We start from the raw sequence: 21,864 nt of genomic DNA on the forward strand, positions 1-21,864 counted from the left end.
ATTCGTTACCATCCTCTGTCTGCTCCACAATGACATGCAAGTGTGATCCTTACTAACGGATCCAACACAGGCCCAATACAAGTGAAGACTGGGGTCAAGCAAGGCTGTGTCACTGCACCAACGCTCTTAATCTTTCTCGCTACAACACTTCCATCTCACCTCTAACAAGCTTCCCGCCGGAGTGGTGCTAATCTACAGGACGAACGGGAAATTGTTCAATCTCCATCGCCTTCAGTCCAGAACCAAGATTGTCCCAACCTCGGTTACTGAATTACAGTATGCAGACGACGCTTGTGTTTGTGCACACTCGGAGGCCGAACTCCAAACCATCGTTGACTCCTTCACTGAATCGTACGAGACTGGGCCTTACATTAAACATCCGAAAGACAAAGGTTCTTTACCAACCTGACCCCGCCTCAAAACACTGCCCAACTATCAAAATTCATGATGAGACCTTGGACAGTGTGGACCATTTTCCATACCTTGGGAGCCTTCTGTCAGCGAGGGCGGACATCGATGACAAAATCCAACACCGCCTTCAGTGTGCCAGTGCAGCCTTCAGCCGCCTGAGCAAAAGAGTGTTTGAAGACCAAGACCTCCAACCTGGCACCAAGCTCATGGTCTACAGAGCAGCAGTGATACCCGCCCTCCTGTATGCTTCAGAGACATGGACAATGTACAGTAGGCATCTCAAAGCACTGGAGAAGTATCACCAACGCTGCCTCCGCAAAATCCTGCATATCCATTGACGGGATAGGCGTACCAATGTCAATGTTCTCTCTCAGGCTAACATCCCCAGCATTGAGACACTTATCATGCTCAATCAGCTCCGACGGACGGGCCACATTATCCGCATGCCTGAAGCAAGCACTCTACTCCGAGCTCAGTCATGGCAAGCGATTTCCAGGAGGGCAGAGAAAACGCTTCAAGGGCGTCCTCAAAGCCTCCATGAAAAAATGTTACATCCTCATCGCCTCTTGGGAATCCCTGGCCCAAGACCGCTCAAATTGGAGGAGAAGCATCCGAGAAGGTGCCGATTACTTTGAGTTTCTTCGTCGGGAGCACGCGGAGGCCAAGTACAAACAGCGGAAGGAGCGGATGACAAACCAAGCACTCCACCCACTCATCCCTTCAACCACGACCTGCCCCACCTGTGCAAAGTTTGTAGATCCCGCATGGGACTCATTAGTCACCTTAGAACCCACAATATTGGAGTGGAAGCAAGTCATCCGCGACTCCAGGGGACAGCCTAAGAAGGTGGTGGCGGTAGAGGTCACGGGTTTGGGAGGTGCTGACGAAGAAGCCTTGGCGAGTTGCTGCAGTGCATCTTGTAGATGGTACACACTGCAGCCACGGTACGCCAGTGGTGGAGGGAGTAAATGGTTAAGGTGGTGGATGGGGTGCCAATCAAGCGGGCTGCTTTGTCCTGGATGGTGTCGAACTTCTTGAGTGTTGTTGGAGCTACACTCATCCAGGCAAGTGGAGAGTATTCCATCACACTACTTACTTGTGCCTTGTAGATGGTAGAAAGGCTTTGGAGAGTCAGGAGGTGAGACACTCGCCACAGAACACCCAGCCTCTGACCCGCTCTTGTAGCCACAGTATTTATGTGACTGGTCCAGTTAAGTTTCTGGTCAATGGTGACCCCCCAGGATGTTGATGGTGGGGAATTCGGCAATGGTAATGCCGTTGAATGTCATGGGCTGGTGGTTAGGCTCTCACTTGTTGGAGATAGTCTTTGCCTGGCACAAATGTTACTTGCCACTTATCAGCCCAAGCCTGAATGTCGTCCAGGTGTTGCTGTATGCAGGCATGGGCTATTTCATTATCTGAACTGATCACTGTGCAATCATCAGCGAACATCCTACTTCTGACCTTATGATGGAGGGAAGGTCATTGACGAAGCAGCTGAAGACGGCTGGGCCTAGGACACTGCCTGAGGAACTCCTGCAGCGATGTCCTGGGGCTGAAATGATTGACATCCAAAAACCACAACCATCTTCCTTTGTGCTAGGTATGACTCCAGCCAGTGGAGAGTTTCCCCGATTCCTTTTGACTTCAGTTTTACTAGGACTCCTTGATGTCACACACAGTGAAATGCTGCCTTGATGTCAAGGGCAGTCACTCTCACCTCACCTCTGAAATTCAGTTCTTTTGTCCATGTTTGGACCAAGGCTGTAATGAGTTCTGGAGCCGAGTGGTCCTGGCAGAACTCAAACTGGGCATCAGTGAGCAGGTTGTTGGTAAGTAAGTGCCGCTTGATAGCACAAACGGCAGATTTCCTTCCCTAAAGGACATCAGTGAACCAGATGAGTTTTTACAACAATCCGATAGTTTCACCATTACAGATACTAGCTTTTTATTCCAGAATTAAATTCCCCAGCTGCCGTGGTAGGATTTGAATTCACATCTCTGGATTATTAGTCCAGGCCTCTGGATTACTCGTCGAGTGACATAACCACTATGCTACCTTTCCCAGCTGATTTGTATCTTAACTCCATCTACCCACCTTGGTTCCATGACCCCTAAAAAGACTTGCATTTAATACCGTTGCCTAATAAAAATCTATCAATCTCAGTTTTGACATTTTCAATTGACCAAGCCTCAACAGCTTTTTGGGAGAGTGTTCCAGATTTGCACTACCCTGTGTGTGAAGAAGTACTTCCTGACATCACCCCGGAACGGCCTAGCTCTAATTTTGAGGTTATAATCTCATGCTCTGGACACCCCCAGAGGAAATAGTTTCTGTCTATCTACCGTATCAACTCCTTTAATCATCTTAAACTCAATGAGTTCACCCCTTAATCTTCTACACACAAGGGAATACAAGCCTAGTCTGTGCAACCAGTCCTCATAATTTAACCCTTTTAGCCCCAGTATCATTCTGGTGAATCTGTGCTGCACCCCCTCCAAGGCCAATATATCATTCCTGAGGGGAGGTGCCCAGAACTGAATGCAGTACTCCAGGTGGGGTCTAACCAGAGCTCTGTACAGCTTTAACATAACTTCTACCACGTTGTATTCCAGCCCTCGAGATAAAGCCCAACATTCCATTAAATGTTTTAATTACTTTTTGTACCTGTCCATTAGCTTTGTGATTTCTGTACTTGGACCCCTAAATCTCACTGCTCATCCACAGTTCCTCGCTTCTCACCAGTTAGAAAATACTCTGATCGATCTTTTTGGTCTAAAGTGGTAAAACGCCCCATGGCTCTTAATGTTGCTCAGCAAGAGAAACTTGAAATTGGCTAAAATAAAGACGTTAAGACACATCCGTTGAAAAAAGCTAGTGTTCAATACTTCAATTATTGAAGTACAACACAAAATTCAATTGTATGTTGCTGCCTGAAAGATACAAAATTATTATCTTTAGAAAATATGTAACAGCAGCTGATGACACACTGACATCTAGTGACATAAAATGCAGTAAGAATAAAAACAAAATACATTCGGCTGGAAACAAAAATAGTATTTATTTCTTTTACTTTTCAGTTCAGTGTTTCAACCATCTGCTAGCAGCACCCCCTTCCAATTACACTGCACTATCTCACACCTACTTGTAGAATTTTACCAATGTCACTCAGGCAACCACAGGTTGGATTATTTTCTCTAGAATCTACCTATGCACAACTGTGTCTATACAAAAAACACCAGGAAATAATTGTTTCCACCTACATTAAACAGGTTTCAGTGATCAGCAAAACACTGGGTGGGAGGCAGGCAGATAGTCTACTCCTGCCAATGCTGAGCCACTTAATACAAAGCAGCCTGCAGGATTTATATAGCAGAGCTTTAAAATTCCTGACTGCTATTTTCTAAAATATATAGGGCATGACTTTCTCCTTTTATCAAAAACAAAAGTAAATGTTATCATTTATTAGTGACGGTAGCTTTTAGGTTAACTCTGAGCACAGAATTTTCTTTGCAGCTTCAAGACAAAGGAACTGCTCTTTAGTGGAACCTACTAAAATTTTCAAAAATTTGTTAACAAGTCACACTGAAAGTAATACTTGGCTTTTCTACCAGGTTTACCATCAGGCTGCAGCCGACTGCAGGACACCCTAGCAGGTACGATAGATAACGTAGTGGTTAGATTACAGGACTAATAATCCAGAGAACGTTAGTTCAAATTTCACTTTTGCAGTGTGAGAATTTGAATAGTTTACAAAAAATAAGCCGAGAATAGAGCTGGCATCAGCAAAAGTGACGATAAAGCTATCAGACGGTCGTAAAAGCTGCCGTCCTTACCCAGTCTGGCCTTTACGTGACTCCAGTCCCACACCAACAAGGCCGACTCTGAACTGACTTCTGAAGTGGCCTAACAAGCCACTCAGTTCCATCAAAGCACTTCCACATGGATTGCAGCTGTTTAAGAAGGCCCATCAACACCATCTCAGGGCAACTAGGGATGGGCAATAAATGCTGGTCTTGCTAGCGACGACCACATCCCAAGAATCAAAAAATATTTTCAAATGCATTATTTTTGCACATAATCCCAGGAGAAACCCAATTACCAATCTTTTTGAAGACCTGGTGGCTTCATAATATTGCCCGATTTAGGTTTGTTTTAACATTAGGCACCTATCATCGGAGCATATTATAGCACTAGGATTCCCATACATCACTGATCTCAGCCATATTACTATAGAGGGTGCTCCAAAGAATACCTGGAGAGGGAGGCAAAAAATCTGGAGTAGACTGGTTCAGTAGATTATTGCCAGAGGGCTCAGAGGTTTCAGCTGGTCCATGGCACAGAGCGTCGGGAGAGAAAATGGAGGGATCGCATCTTAAATTGGTTTTGGGCTCCACAAGCTTGATCAGCATATCAAGTGATTAATAGAAAGCATCCTAGGAACATAGATTGCTTCGTCTGCCATCCAGCAACTTGTATTTATATAGCGCCTTTAACGTAGTAAAATGTCCCACGGCGCTGCACAGGAGTCTTTTAAGACAAAAAATTTGACACCAATCCACATACGGATTAATTCGGGCAGGTGACCAAAAGCTTGGTCAAAGAGGTAGGTTTTAAGGAGCGTCTTAAAGGAGGAAAGAGAGGTAGCGAGGCGGAGAGGTTTAGGCAGGGAATTCCAGAGCTTAGGGCCTAGGCAATAGAAGGCACGGCCACCAAAGGTTGAGCGATTATAATCAGGGATGTTCAAGAGGGCAGAATTAGAGGAGCGCAGATATCTCGGTGGGGGGGGGTTGTGGGACTGAAGGAGATTACAGAGATAGGAAGGGGCGAGGCCATGGAGGGATTTGAAAACAAGGAAAAGAAATACTTCACACTTAACATTGCAGCTTAATCACAAAATATTTTAGCTTACTGAATTAACATTTCACTCGTGCCTAAATGCAATGTGCCATACTTTTGATGCTTGCAATTTTTGATGTACGAAGTCACCTTTCCCAGTTTTGGCTACATTTGTGGTCCAATAAAGTTTGTTTACAGGAAAAAGGGTTAAAAGATGCCAGATTTCCCGAAAGAGCTTAAAAAATATTACTGATCCAACTCTACTTTAGTTAACTTAGAATGTGTCTTAGATCATTCTTGCGTCATAGAGAACACTGAATTATCAGTAGACTTTACACTTAATCAGAAAATACAAAGTCACTTTTCTGCGCTCACACACTTAATTATCCAATAATTTGAACTTAATGATTTTGAATTCAGTAGACTATATCCACTTTGTTATATGACTGCATTATATTTTCTTGGTTACTGCTGCCCTCTATTGAAGAGCAACAGAATAACCACCGACGCTGCTAAACTCCAAAATTGCAACACTTATAATCATCAAATCAAGGGAAATCAATTACACACTGCAAAAGCAAACTGAACTAATTACAAATTAAACTATTACTGAATCCTCTTTTACAAGTTTACATTTTATAAAATGCGCAAATACAAGATTGCACAGCCCAGCATGCACACATAAAAAGTACTTTTTTTTAATTCCCTAGATATATAATGGTAATTTCAAAATAAATGCAAAGCAGTCCAGGTGACATACAAAACTAAACCCATACGTCAATACAAATTCACATTTTACATTAAGAAAACAAGGTACGAAAAAAGGTCACTTCTGAATGGATTCCCCTACCAGAGAACAGTTTGTTTCTACCCTATTGAAACCTTTTATCATTTTCAAAACCTTGATTAGATCACCCCTCAACAATTTATACTCAAAAGGGATACAAGCCAAGTTTATGCCTCTCCTCATAATTTAATCCTTTAAGCCCCAGTATCATTCTGATGAATTTGCACTGTGCCCAAAACTGAATGCAATACTCTCAATGAGGTCTGACCAAGGCTCTGTACAACTAAAGCATCACTTCCTTCCCTTTGTATTCCAACCACCTGGAGGTAAATTCCAACATTCCACTGGCCTCTTTTCCCCTAATTTCTATTTTGCTTCAATTGCAGTCTGCTCTCATACAATCTTCTAGGGCAGTGACAATTTACTGCAGCCTTCTACTTCTGATTTTCGATTTCAAAAATATACTGTACTTGTGTTTGTTCTTCGTACTTCTTGGTCTCACTTAAATCATCTTTTCTTACTTCTCAGTGTTTGATTTCATTCTGTCATTAACAGATTCCTGTGGTGCGCTGTATCAATCACATCCTTCAATTTTCCTCCTGGCCCACTTCAAATTTTACTCATACACAATTTGTTTTGTGATAAATTCCAATACCCTTCCTCATTACTTTTTTAACCTGTACACTAGCTTTCAGTCATGCGTACATGGGTAAAAAGAAAAAAGACTTGCATTTATATAGCGCCTTTCACGACCACTGAACAGCCAATGAAGTACTTTTTGAAGTGTAGTCACTGTACTAATGTAGGAAACACGGCAGCCAATTTGCGCACAGCAAGCTCCCACAAACAGCAATGTGGTTATGACCAGATAATCTGCTCTTTTTTTTTGAGTGATAAATATTGTCCGGGACACCGGGGATAACTCCCCTGCTCTTCTTCGAGATAGTGCCATGGGATCTTTTCCATCTACATGAGGGGGCAGACAGGGCCTCGGTTTAATGTCTTATCTGAAAGACAGCACCTCCAACAGTGCAGCGCTCCCTCGATACTGCACTGGAGTGTCAGCCTAGATTTTTGCGCTCAAGCCTTGGAGTGGGACTTGAACCCACAACCTTCTGACTCAGAAGCAGCCTAAATCTCCTTCTTCCTCCACCGCTGCTAGTCTCTTACCATTGAGAAAATATTCTGATTCGTCTTTCTCGGATCCAGATGTGTGTGTGTGTGTGTTCTAATTTTGCCCTTTTCCATTTTTTGTACGGCCTTTGCACTATTGTTCTAACTTTGTTATTCTTTGTCTCTTACTCCCTTTATCCCCACTCTCTTCAAGCCTCTCACACATTTTGTCTTATGGTTATGTAAATTTAGAACATAAGAAATAGGAGCAGGAGTAGGCCAATCGTCCCCTTGAGCCTGCTCCGCCATTCAATAAGATCATGGCTGATCTGATCCTAACCACCAATCTACTATCACAGAACCATCTCCTGAATCTAACAGAATTAGACACACGAAATAGGAGCAGGTTCAGGATCAGGCCACACGGCCCCTGGGCCCGCTCCGCTACCCACAGGGCCATGACCGATCCGAACCTAGACTCATGTCCAAATTCCTGCCCGCTCCCCGTAACCCTTAATTCCCTTTACTTCTAGGAAACTGTCTATTTCTGTTTTAAATTTATGTAATGATGTAGCTTCTACAGCTTTTTGGGGCAGCATATTCCATGGACCTACCACCCTCTGAATGAAGTAGTTCCTCCTCATCTCAGTTTTGAAAGAGCAGCCCCTTATTCTAAGACTATGCCCCCTAGTTCTAGTTTCACCCATCATCGGGAACATCCTCCCCGCATTCACCCGATCCAACCCCTTCACAATCTTATATGTTTCAATAAGATCGCCTCTCATTCTTCTGAACTCCAATGAGTAGAGTCCCAATCTACTCAACCTCTCCTCATACGTCCATCCCCTCATCCCCGGGATTAACCGAGTGAACCTTCTTTGTACTGACTCGAGAGCAAGTATGTCCTTTCTTAAGTATGGACACCAAAACTGTACGCAGTATTCCAGGTGCGGTCTCACCAATACCTTGTACAACTGAAGCAATACCTCCCTATTTTTATATTCTATCCCCCTAGCAATGAAAGCCAACATTCCATTGGCCTTCTTAATCACTTGCTGCACCTGCATACTAACCTTTTGAGTTTCGTGCACCAGGACCCCCAGATCCCTTTGTACTTCAGTACTTTCCAGTTTCTTGCCATTAAGATAATAACTTGCTCTACGATTTTTCCTGCCAAAGTGCATAACCTCACACTTTCCAGTATTGTATTCCATCTGCCAAATCTCTGCCCACTTACTTAGCCTGTCTATGTCCCCTTGCAGGTTTTTTATGTCCTCCTCACTCACTACTTTCCCTCCCATCTTAGTATCATCTGCAAACTTTGATATGTTACACTCGGTCCCCTCCTCCAAATCGTTAATATAGATTGTAAAGAGTTGGGGACCCAGCACTGACCCCTGCGGAACACCACTTGTTACTGATTGCCAGTGTGAGAATGAACCATTTATCCCAACTCTCTGCCTTCTGTTAGATAGCCAATCCTCTATCCATGCCAGAATATTACCCCCAATCCCGTGATTTTTTATCTTAAGCAATAATCTTTTGTGTGGCACCTTGTCAAATGCCTTTTGGAAGTCTAAATACACTACGTCCACTGGTTCCCCTTTATCCACCCTATATGTTACTTCCTCAAAGAACTCCAGCAAATTTGTCAAACATGACTTCCCCTTCATAAAACCATGCTGACTTTGTCCTATTAAATTATGATTATCCAAATGTCCTGTTACTGTCTCCTTAATAATGGACTCCAAAATTTTACCTACCACAGATGTTAGGCTAACCGGTCTATAGTTTCCAGCCTTCTGTCTACTGCCCTTTTTAAATAAGGGTGTTACATTAGCAGTTTTCCAGTCTGCCGGGACTTTTGCTGAGTCCAGGGAGTTTTGGAAAATTATTACCAATGCATCCACAATCCCTACCGCCACTTCCCGCAAGACCCTAGGATGCAAGCCATCAGGTCCAGGTGATTTATCCGCCTTGAGTCCCATTATTTTACCGAGTACCACTTCCTTAGTGATTTTGATCGTGTTTATATCTTAAGCTTTCATTAAGATAGTATAGAACAGCAGTGGAGGAGGCCATTCGGCTCATCAAGTCTGTGCCGGCTCTTTCGAAGAGCAATCCACTTAGTCCCACTCTTTCCCCACAGACCTGCATTATTTTCTCCTTCAAGTATTTATCTAATTCCCTTTTGAAGGCTACTATTGAATCTGTATCCACCACCGTATCAGACAGTGCATTCCAAATCCTAACCACTCATGTCACCTCTGGTGCTTTTGCCAATCACCTTAAATCTGGTTATCGACCCTTCAGCCATTGGAAACAGTTTCTCTTTATTTACTCTATCTAAACCCTTCATGATTTTAAACACCTCTATCAAATCTCCTCTTTGCCTTCTTTGCTCCTCCTCATCTCTGTAATCTCCTCCAGCTCTGGCCTCTTGCGCATCCCCAATTTTCAGCACTCCACCATTGGCGGCAGTGCTTTCAGCTGCTTTGGCCCCAAGCTCTGGAATTCCTTCTCTAAACCTCTCCACCTCTCGAGCTCTCTCTCCTTCCTTAAGATGCTCCTTAAAATCTACCTCTTTGACCAAACTTTTGGCCATTTGTCCTTCTGTGGCTCAGTGTCAAAAATGTTTTTATAGATATCGCTCTTGTTAAGCACCTTGGGATGTTTTGCTATATTCAATGCACTATATAAATATAAGTTGTGGTTGTTGCACCTATCTTTGCATGTCAAAGCTAGGTATACTTGATGTAAACAATGGGTGGCCAAAATGGAAGTGTGTTCCATTCTCCAGCACTGATTTTCCTCATCCTGATCAGTAATCAGGCTTATTTAGTGTACTGGTACTATTACGCAACATTAAGCTGATAAGCTTTAATACCACCATCAGTGGCAGATTTGTAACCACCAGCATTTCACACTGGAGTTAATCAGCTCAAAATGTGCTCCAGGCATATAGGAAGTTTGGAAGGACCACATCTATCTACTCCTAGCTGCTTTTCATAGATCAAGTGCACCATCATGTTCCATCAAAATCATGAAATCAGGGCTGATGAACACAAAATCAAAAATAAAGCAAATGTGTTGAGAAGAATATTTAAGAAAAATCTGTTTTGCAGACAATTGTAAATTTAAAGAAATCAGCAATGCGTAGCTACCTAAAATATTTCAAGTTATTCACGAAGTTTTACATTTATTGCCCATCTTATCTCCCCTTTGGATTTCAATGGGATGGCCAACTCTGGCCTCTGTTCTATAACACAGGAGATCTGAAATACATATTGTATTTTAAAATTTTACTCTAGATTTTCAGTCTTAATCTCTGATGCATTTGTCACAACTTCCCTGTCATCATTCACCGAAGAAACATTAATGATTGAAATCAGATCACGTAGTAATACAATAGAAACACTAGATGGCATTGTCACACAGATTCTATGCAGCAGAATCTCCACGGGCCTCAAAATTCAAACTGCAATGGCTGCGCTTATGAACTATAGGACATATATATAAAAACCTAGCATCTCCTTAATCACTTGACTGAACAATCATATTTTCAGTCAGCTTACTCTCAATTCCCAAGTACAGACAATGATCCATTAATATTATTCAGTTATTTTGTTTCTGATACCCTTTAAGTGTTACATCTGGTTAAGAACAGTTCTGATAATCCATGAAAATAGTGTCAAGTTTTTATTGCCCATTATACAAACAATCTAAAAGGAGGCCTACCAACCTGGCTACATTAAGAGCATGTTTTCCAGCTCACCTCTTCATATGGAATGAGCAGAGCAAGCCGTAGAGCTGATTAGTAATCTAGCATACTACCAAATAGTACTAGAGCTGCCAACATCTAACACTGAGCAAACAGGGGCACAAACCACTTATATACAGTATAGGTGTACAGCTGTAGTCCACAGCTCTAAACTGGAAGGATTATTAAAGGATTGTCAAATTGTACAAGCTTGGTGACCAGCCTCTCTGAAGCAGAACTCCTTTTTAGCTGGCTTCTACTTTTTCACCTTTCTGGCAGCATTGGCCCTTCTTGTAACAAGTCTACTGCAATTATAATAGTTATTGATGCATACAGATCTCTTCATGTCATCTAGGTTGCAGCCAAGGAGCAGAATCAAGTGCCTTGAATCCTGCAGATTAAAATCCTCATGGCTCTACCAACTGAACTATCAAGGCTCAACGTACTAGGAAACAATGGCTAGACAGGTCAATTTGAACAAGATCACAGGGCGGCCTACTTAATCGACCTATCATCCACTTCTTGGTGAAACGCAGGTGGTCATCTATTACTATCATTCGATCAATTACTACTATCGTTTCTAAGCTCTGGACCCCTCCCAAAACCTCTCCACTTCTCTTTCTTCCTTTAAAACGCTCCTTAAAACCTACTTCTCATCTGCCCTAATTTCTCCTTGTGGCTTGGTGTCAAATTTTGTTTCACAACACTCCTGTGAAGTGCCTTGAGACGTTTTACTACATTAAAGGCACTATATAAATACAAGTTGTTGTTATCATTTGAACCACTGTTCAGTCACTTGTTTGCACCAGAAAGTTTCCAGTAATTCATTTTAAGCAATTGAAACAAAGAGCACAGAAGATTTTCCAACACTAAAGTTTGAATCTTCCAACAATTCAAATTAAGCAATTTTAAATTAACAGTAGACTATATTTTTCTTATTCCTTTAAGTTTTTTTCTGGGAATTGGGATAGGAGAGGGGAGAAACCTTCTCAAGGGCAATTAGGGATGGGCAATAAATGCTGGTCTTGCCAGCGACGCCCAGATCCCATGAACGAATAAAAAACACATTTAAAAAAAGAATTTGCATTTACATAGAACCTTATTATCTCTGCGGAACACCCCAAAGTATTTCACATATAATAAATTGCTTTCAAGTCTAGTCGCTATTTTTTAAGACAGTAGAGAACTCTTCACGACTAGGATCACACTGACAGGATAGTACCTTTAGTATGCCTAACCTTTTCAAAATACATTTGCAAGTCAAATGAGTGCGCAAGGAGTGCATTAAAAAGGACAGTTTCATTTTGGGTTTACAAATAAAGGTGCAGCGTGCAGGAGCAAAGCGGTTCATGACAAATTTCTCCACAGCAATAGTTAAGAGTGCTGCGTGCCGTTTTGGGCACCCCATTATAGGAAGCAAGAACTTACATCCATACAGCACCTTTCAATTCTTCAGAGTATCCCAAAGTGTTTCACAACGAATTCATTACTTTTATGTGTAATCATTGCTATTATATAGGCAAACGCAACAGCCAAATTTGCACACAGCAAGGGCCCACAAACAGCAATGAGGTATATGATGGGATAATCTTGTTCTGGTGAGGTTGTTACTAAGGTAAATATTGATCAAGGCCTCCCAAGAAAACTCTCCTGCTCGTCTTCAAAAATTGCCATGGGATTTTGTATGTCCATCAGAGGAGTCAGATGAGGCCTCGAGTTAATGCTTTGTCTGAAAGACGGCACCCTCTGACAGCACAGCGTCCCTCAGTACTGCACTGAAGTGCCAGCCTAGATTTTAAGTAAAATCTAATACATTGCGCAATTTACCAGAAGATATAACATTGGAGTTTCACTCTGGAATGAGGATTCAACCCACAACCACCTGATGCAGAGGTAAAAGTGCCACCACTGAGCCAAGGCAGACATTATAAAGACATTAAAGCCTGAGCGTGTACAGCAGGTTCACTAGGATGATGGCAGGGATCAGAAACTATAGCTATGAGACACTTTTATTATTGGGACAACTACTACTGGAGCAGAGAAAGGTACGGGGAGATTTAACAGAGGTTTTTAAAATTATGCAGGCTTTTGATAGGGTAAATAGGGAAATTTATTTTCTCTGGTTGAGCAGTCATGATTAGGTGGTCATCAATTTAAAATGGTCACTAAGAGTGCCAGCCGCGACTCAGTGGGTCGCACTCCAACCCAAATTGCACCTATTTTGCCAATGTCTATTTACACCCAAGTTTCCCACAAGTCATCGGTATACGCCTGAACATAAAAATGGCCCTAAACAAGTCGAAATCAGCGGAAACAATCAGGGCCCGAGCAAAGTGCCAAACTCACACCATATATTCCTTTAAGTATTAAAATTAAAGTTTCAAGCCATCTATCATTAATGCACATTTGGCACAGCATGTTTAAGTACATGCAATCAGAAGTTTTTCCAATTATTAATATGATTTATACTGATGCCATAAAAACGTATTCAAAGATGCACAACATACCATTATAATGAGCCGAGATTTGTTCAGGCGCAGGGATTGATAGACGGGCATAAAAGAGCGAGGAAATTCTGGCATATTGTAATTAATGTGCGTAACTCAATTAGGAACAGGAGTAGGCCATTGAGCCCTTTGAGCCTGTTCCACCATTCAATGAGATCATGGCTGATCGGCGATCTAACTCCATATACCCACCTTTGCCCCATATCCCTTAATACCTTTGGTTAACAAAAATCTAGTAATGTCAGATTTATAATTAACAATTGACCTAGCATCAACTGCCTTTTGCAGAAGAGAGTTCCAAATTTTTACCACCCTTTGGGTGTAGAAGTGTTTCTTAACTTCACTCCCGAAAGACCTGACTAATTTTTAGACAATGCCCCCTCGTCCTAGACTCCCCAACCAGCGGAAATAGTTTCTCTCCATCTACCCCTAGTTCCTCTTAATATCGTGAAAACTTCAACCAAATCACCCCTTAACCTTCTAAATTCCAGAGAATACAACCCTAATTTGTATAATCTCTCCTCGTAATTTAACCCTTGGAGTCCGGGTATCATTCTGGTAAACCTACGCTGCACTCCCTCCAAGCCCAATATATCCTTCCTAAGGTGTGGCGCCCAGAACTGTCCACAGTACTCAGGGTGTGGTCCAATCAGGGCTTTGTATAGCTGTAGCATAACTTCTAGCCTCTTGTATTCTAGACCTCTAGATAGAGGCCAGCATATCATTTGCCTTTTTGATTATTTTCCGTACCTGTCCATGACATTTTAATGATCTATGTGCGTAGACCCCCAAGTCTCTTTAAACCTCCACTGTTTCTTGCTTATCACCATTTAGAAAGTACGCTGTTCTATCCTTTTTGCACTCGAGTTTCCTGTGCCCTGATTACGTGTCTCTGGGCCCAGATACACAGGAAATTCCAGGCGACACCTTCTGCTAAGTTCCACAGTGCATTAGATTTGACCAAAAGTGAACCTAACCACCCAATTCCAATTATTTCAGGATATTTATTTTCTTCCTGGTGGGAAAGGAGGGAAACAATTTTGAAGAAACGTCTACATTTATTCTGGAATGCAAAGATAAACCCCGGCTTCTATTCTCCACTGCTAACCAGCTTCTTAAACCCCTCTCTCATCTCCTCCACCCTCACCTCAGACAAGTGCACTTCTTTGTCTCTAAGATTGAGACCATCCGTTCAGCTACCTCTGCCACTTCCCTTCCTTCCCCTAGCCCACCAGGCCAAACTTCCTCTAAGGTTTCCCCCTGCCCTAGCCCTGAACTCATCTTTCTCCAGTTTCTCTCCGATCTTCCCTCATGACCTCTCCGCGCTCATCTTGTCCATGAGACCCACCTCCTGCTCCCTCGACCCTATTCCCACCAAACTGCTAACCACCCAGCTTCCTTTTCTGGCTCCCATGTTAGCTGACATTGTTAACGCTTTTCTCCCCTCAGGTACTGCCCCCTCAGATCTGCCGTCATCAATCCACTCAAAAAACCAATCCATGACCCCTCTGTCCTTACAAACTACCGCTCCATCTCCAACCTCCCTTTCCTCTCCAAAGTCTTTGAACGTGTTGTCGCATTCCACATCCGTGCCCATCTTTCCCACAACTCCATGTCTGAGTCCCTCCAATCAGGTTTCCGCCCTTGCCTCAGTACCAAAACGGTTCTCATCAAAGTCACTAATGACATCCTTTCTGACTGTGACGAAGGTAAACTATCCCTCCTCATCCTTCTTGACATGTCTGCAGCCTTTGACACAGTTGACCACTCCATCTTTCGCTAACGCCTCTCCACTGTTGTCCAAATACACTCGCCTGGTTCCATTCTTATCTATCTAATCGTAGCCAGAGAATCACCTGCAGCGGCTTCTCTTCCCGCTCCCACATCGTTAACTCTGGTGTCCCCCAGGGATCTATCCTTGGCCCCCTCCTATTTCACATCTACATGTTGCCCCTTGGCGACATAATCCGAAAACACAGCGTCAGTTTCCACATGTACATTTCTATATAGGTATGTGAAAAGGAAAAGACTGGCGAAGGTAAATGTAGGTCCTTTGCAGTCAGAGATGGGAGAATTTATAATGGGGAAACCTCCCAGAAATACGAGAAAACCAAGGGTGTGGCAAGAATGAGCAATTTAAAGAAATTATTAGTAAAAAAAAACAGTACTAGCAAAATTAATGGGACTAAAAGTTGATAAATCCCAAGGACCGAATGACCTACATCGTTGGGTTTTGAAAGAGGCGGCCATTGGGCTAGTGGACGCATTGGTAGTCATCTTCCAAAATTCTGTAGATTCTGGAACGGTTCCTGCAGATTGGACGATAGCAAATGTAACCCCGCTATTTAAAAGAGGGAGAGAAAACGGGGAACTACAGACCTGTTAGCCTCACATCAGTAGTTGGAGAAAATGCTGGAATCTATTATAAAGGATGCAATAACTGGGCACTTAGAAACTAATAATAAGATTGGGCAGGGTCAACATGGATTTATGAAAGGGAAATCCTGTTTGACAAACCTATTGGGGTTCTTTGAGGGTGTAACTAGTGCAGTAGCCAAAGGGGAACCGGTTGATGTGGTGTATCTGGATTTTCAGAAGGCCTTCAATAAGGTCCCACACAAGAGGTTGGTGAACAAAATTAGGGCACATTGAATTGGGGGTAATATACTAGCATGGATTGAGAATTGGTTAACAGACAGAAAACAAAGAGTAGGTATAAACGGGTCTTTTTCAGGATGGCAGGCTGTGACTAGTGGAGTACCGCAAGGATCAGTGCTTGGGCCCCAGCTATTCACAATCTATATCAATGATTTGGATGAGGGGGCTAAATGTAACATTTCCAAATTTGCTGATGATACAAATCTAGGTGGCAGTGTCCGTTGTGAAGAGGCTTCAAGGGGATCTCAACAGGCTCAGTGAGTGGGCGAGAACATGGCAGATGGAATATAATGTGAATAAATGTGAAGTTATCCACTTTGGTAGAAAAAACAGAAAGACAGAATATTTCCTAAATGGTGAAAGATTGGGGAATGCAGGTGCTCAAAAGGGACCTGGGTGTCCTTGTACACGAGTCACTGAAAGTGAATGTGCAGGTGCAGCAAGCCATTAGGAAGGCAAATGGTTTACTGGCCTTCATTACAAGAGGATTTGAGTACAGGAGTAAAGAGGTCTTACTCCAATTATATAAGGCCTTGGTGAGACCACATCTGAAGTACTGTGTACAATTTTGGTCTCCTTACCTAAGGAAGGATGTACTTGCCATAGAGGGAGTGCAAGGAAGGTTCACGAGATTGATTCCACTGTCATATGAGAAGAGATTGAGTGAACTAGGCCTGTGTTCTCTTGAATTCAGAAGAATGAGAGGGGATCTCATTGAAGCATACAAAATGATTACATGGCTCGATGGGGTGGATGCTGGGAGAATGTTTCCCTTGGCTGGGGAGTATAGAACCAGGGGCCACAGCCTCAGGATAAAGGGTAGGCCATTCAGAACTAAGATGAGAAGTTTCTTCACAGAGGTTGGAGAATCTTTGGAATTCTCTACCCCAGAGGGCTCTGGAGACACTGTCATTGGGTATATTCAAAACAGAAGTCAATAGATTTTTGACCAGTAATGGCATCAAGGGATATGGCGATAGGGCCATTGAATGGCGGAGCAGGCTCGAAGGGCCTACTCCTGCTCCTATTTCTTATGTTCTTATGACACCAAGCTCTGCCTCACTAGCACTTCTCTCGACCTCTCCACGGTCTCTAAATATCCGACATTCAGTTCTGGATGAGCAGAAATTTTCTCCAATTAAATATTAAAGACCGAAGGCATTGTTTTCGGTCCCCACGACAAACTCTGTTCCCTAGCCATTGACTTCATCCCTATCCCTAACATCTGTCTGAGGCTGAACTACACTGTTCGCAACCTTGGTGTCATATTTGACCCCGAAATGAGCTTCCGATCACATATCCTCAGCATAACGAAGACCGCTTACTTCCCCCTCCGTAACATCACCCGTCTCCGCCCTTGCCTCAGCTCATCCGCTGCTGAAATCCTCATCCATGCCTTTGCTACCTCGAGACTTAACTTTTAAAAAATTTGTTTATGAGATCTGGGCATCGCTGGCAAGGCCAGCATTTATTGCCCATCCCTAATTGCCCTCGAGAAGGTGGTGGTGAGCCGCCTTCTTGAACCACTGCAGTCTGTGTGCTGAAGGTACTCCCACAATGCTGTTAGGTAGGAGTTCCAGGGTTTTGACCCAGCGACGATGAAGGATCGGCGATATACTTCCAAGTCAGGATGGTGTGTGACTTGGAGGGCAACTTGGAGGTGGTGGTGTTCCCATGCGCCTGCTGCCCTTGTCCTTCTAAGTGGAAGAGGTCGCGGGTTTGGGAGGTGCTGACGAAGAAGCCTTGGCAAGTTGCTGCAGTGCTTCTTGTGGATGGTACACACTGCAGCCACAGTACGCTGGTGGTGGAGGGAATGAATGTTTAAGGTGGTGGATGGGATGCCAATCAAGCGGGCTGCTTTGTCCTGGATGGTGTTGAGCTTCTTGAATGTTGTTGGAGCTGCACTCATCCAGGCAAGTGGAAAGTATTCCATCACACTCCTTACTTGTGCCTTGTAGATGGCGGAAAGGCTTTGGGGAGTCAGCAGGGGAGACACTCGCCGCAGAATACCTAGCCTCTGACCTGCTCTTGTTGCCACAGTATTTATGTGGCTGGTCCAGTTAAGTTTCTGGTCAATGGCGACACCTTGGATGTTGATGGTGGGGGATTCGGCGATGGTAATGCCATTGAATGTCAAGGGGCGGTGGTTAGACTCTCGCTTGTTGGAGATAGTCATTGCCTGGCACTTCTGTGGCGCAAAGGTTACCTGCCACTTATCAGCCCAAGCCTGAACGTCATCCGGGTCTTGTTGCATGCAGGCATGGACTGCTTCATTATCTGAGGAGTTGTGAATGGCGCTGAACACTGCAGTCATCAGCGAATATCCCCACTTCTGACCTTATGTTGGAGAGAAGGTCATTGATGAAGCAGCTGAAGATGGTTGGGCCTAGGATACTGCCCTGAGGAACTCCTGCAGCGATGTCCTGGGGCTGTGATGATTGACCTTCAATCACCACAACCATCTTCCTTTGTGCTAGGTACGACTCCAGCCAGTGGAGAGTTCCCCCCCCACCCCCAATTCCCATTGACTTCAGGTTTACTAGGGCTCCTTGATGCCACACTCGGTCAAATGCTGCCTTGATGTCAAGAACAGTCACTCTCACCTCACCTCTGGAATTCAGCTCCTTTGTCCATGTTTAGACCAAGGTTGTAATGAGGTCGGTAACCGAGTGGTCTTGGCAGAACCAAAACTGGGCATCAGTGAGCAGGTTGTTGGTGAGTAAGTGCCGCTTGTTAACACAGTCGATAACACCTTCCATCACTTTGTTGATGATTGAGAGTAGACTGATGGGGCAGTAATTGGCCGGATTGGATTTGTCCTGCTTTTTATGGACAGGACATACTTGGGCAGTTTTCCACATTGTCGGGTAGATGCCAGTGTTGTAGTTGTACTGGAACAGCTTGGCTAGAGACACAGCTCGTTCTGGAGCACAAGTCTTTAGCACGACAGCCCGGATGTTGTCGGGGCCCATTGCCTTTGCTGTATCCAGTGCGCTCAGCCGTTTCTTAATATCACATGGAGTGAATCGAATTGGCTGAAGACTGGCTACTGTGATGGTGGGGACCTCAGGAGTAGGCAGATATGGATCGTCCACTCGCCATTTCTGGCTGAAGATGGTTGCAAACGCTCCAGCCTTATCTTTTGCACTCACGTGCTGGGCTCCACCATCATTGAGGATGGGGATATTCATGGAGCCTCCTCCTCCCATTAGTTGTTTAATGGTCCACCACCATTCACGACGATGTGGCAGGACTGCACAGCTTTGATCTGATCCGTTGATTGTGGGATCGCTTAGCCTTGTCTGTAGCATGCTGCTTCCACTTTTTAGCATGCACATAGTCTTGTGTTGCAGCTTCCCCAGGTTGGCACCTCATTTTTAGCTATGCCTGGTGCTGCTCCTGGCATGCTCTTCTACACTCCTTATTGAACCAGGGTTGGTCCTCTGGCTTGATGGTAATGGCAGAGTGAGGGATATGCCGGGCCATGAGGTTAGAGATTGCGGTGGAATACAATTCTGCTGCTGATGGCCCACAGCGCCTCATGGATGCCCAGTTTTGAGCTGCTAGATCTATTCTGATTCTATCCCATTTAGCACGGTGGTAGCGCCACACAACACGATGGAGGTTGTCCTCAGTGTGAAGATAGGACTTCGTCTCCACAATGACTGTGCAGTGGTCACCACCTGTCGCAAGTCAAGACTGGCAGCTTTGTCCTTCAGGACTCGGCCACTCTTGGTGATGGACATTGAAGTGCCCTTACTACTCAGTGCTTCTTCCAAGTGGCGTTCAACATGGAGGAGTACTGATTCATGAGCTGAGGGAGGGCAGTAGGTGGTAATCAGCAGGAGGTTTCCTTGTCTATGCTTGACCTGAAGCCATGAGACTTCATGGGGTCCGGAGTCAATGTTCAGGACTCCCAGGACCACTCCTTCCCAACTGTATAACACTGTGCCGCTACCCCTGGTGGGTCTGTGCTGCCAGTGGGACAGGACCTATCCAGGGATGGTGATGGAGTAGTTTGGAACATTGGCTGATAGGTATGATTCTGTGAGTATGACTATGTCAAGCTGTTGCTTGACCAGTCTGTGGGACATCTCTCCCAATTTTGGTACAAGTCCCCAGATGTTGGTGAGGACGACTTTCCAGGGTCGACTGGGCTGGGTGTGCCAGATCCGTAGCCGATGCCGAGATCAATGCTGGGTGGTCCGTCTGGTTTCATTCTTATTATTGTGTTTCGTAGCGGTTTGTTACAACCGAGTGGCTTGCTAGGCCATTTCAGAGAGCAGTTAAGAGTCAACCACGTTGCTGTGGGTCTGTGGCACAAAAAGGCCAGACTAGGTGAGTTTTTACAACAATCCGATAGTTTCATGATTACCATTACTGATACTAGCTTTTTATTCCAGGTTTATTTAATTAACAGCATTTAAATTCCCCAGCTGCCGTGGTGAGATTTGAACTCAGGTCTCTGGATCATTCGTCCAGACCTCTGGATTACTAGCCCAGTGACATTACCACTATTCCAGCTCATTCCTGGCTGGCCTATGTAAACTTGTGGTGATCCAAAACTCGGCTGCCCGTGTCCTAACTCACACCAAGTCCCATTCACCCATCACCCCTGTGCTCGCTGACCTACACTGGCTGTCGGTTAAACAACCCGATTTCAGAATTCTCATCCTCGTTTACAAATCCCTCCATAGCCTCGCCCCCCTCCCCATCTCTATAATATCTTTCAGCCACACAACCGTCCCCCACCCCCGAGATATCTGCTGCGCTCCTCTAATTCTGCCCTCCAGCATCCCTGATTATAATCGCTCAACCATCTCCTCTGTTGCCTGGGCCCCAAGCTCTGAAATTCCCTGCCTAAACCTCTCTACCCTCCTTTAAGACACTTCTCAGAACCTCTCTCTTTGACCAAGCTTTTGGTTACCTACCCTAATTTCTCCTTATGTGGCTCGGTGTCAATTTTTTTGTCTTATAATACTCCTGTGAAGCGCCTTGGGACGTTTCCTACCTTAAAGGCGCTATATAAATCCAAGTTGTTGTAGGGACAGGACAAGAGCGGGTGATTGAATCATTAGATTTTAGAGATCTCAATGCCCACACCTGCCCCGGACGGTCACTGGCCACAGGCTTTGGGCCCATCGGTCAACGGCCGCAGATTCTCTGCCCCACTCTTGCTTTTACCTTTTGGGCTAAAAGCTGCAGCGAGTGTCGGGACCTGAACACAGCGCCCAGCCAAGGGGATCTCTACTGCCAGTCTGGCGGGAGCTCGAGCAGCCAGTCGGTGAAGTAAACGCTGTGCAATTGTACCTGCTCTCTCGGTGCTCCTCACTCTGATTCAGGCTCAGCGTCTCCACGCCTCAACCAGGACCGCGCCATCAGCCAGCAACGCACATGCGCACAACTCCATCTGGCGCGCGCGATTACGTCACAGCAAAGAGCTGTTGAACATCGGACTCCCAGAACAGCGCCGCCTAACAATAGAACGATCAATTCGTTGCAATGCTTTGCGTGGCAAGTTGAGGTTTGGTCACTCTCATCTTAAATATTATGTAATCAGTGTCTATATTCAAAGAATTAAATAAATCTGGAATAAAAAGCTAGTATCAGTAACGGTGACCATGAAACTACTGGATTGTCGTAAAAATCCATCTGGTTCACTGATGTCCTTCAGGGAAGGAAATCTACCGTCCTTACCTGGGCTGGCCTATATGTGACTCCAGACCCACAGCAATGTGATTGACACTTAACTGCCCTCTGAAATGGCCTAGCAAGCCACTCAGTTAAG

General features: G+C 44.4%; 1 protein-coding gene across 1 annotated transcript in view; it reads right to left on the reverse strand.

Annotated features, from left to right (window-relative positions):
* Positions 1–21,535, reverse strand: part of ipo11 (importin 11) — an 880,228-nt gene extending 858,693 nt beyond the window's left edge. Inside the window, exon 1 of the mRNA XM_085965921.1 lies at positions 21,387–21,535. The gene's annotated coding sequence lies outside the window, so the exon portion shown is untranslated. The remainder of the gene's footprint in view (positions 1–21,386) is intronic.
* Positions 21,536–21,864: the final 329 nt, after the last annotated feature.

Source organism: Somniosus microcephalus, chromosome 2 (assembly GCF_052327205.1).
Source record: "Somniosus microcephalus isolate GS21.2 chromosome 2, FLI_Smic_1.0, whole genome shotgun sequence".
In the NCBI taxonomy this organism is placed as follows: Eukaryota; Metazoa; Chordata; class Chondrichthyes; order Squaliformes; family Somniosidae; genus Somniosus; species Somniosus microcephalus.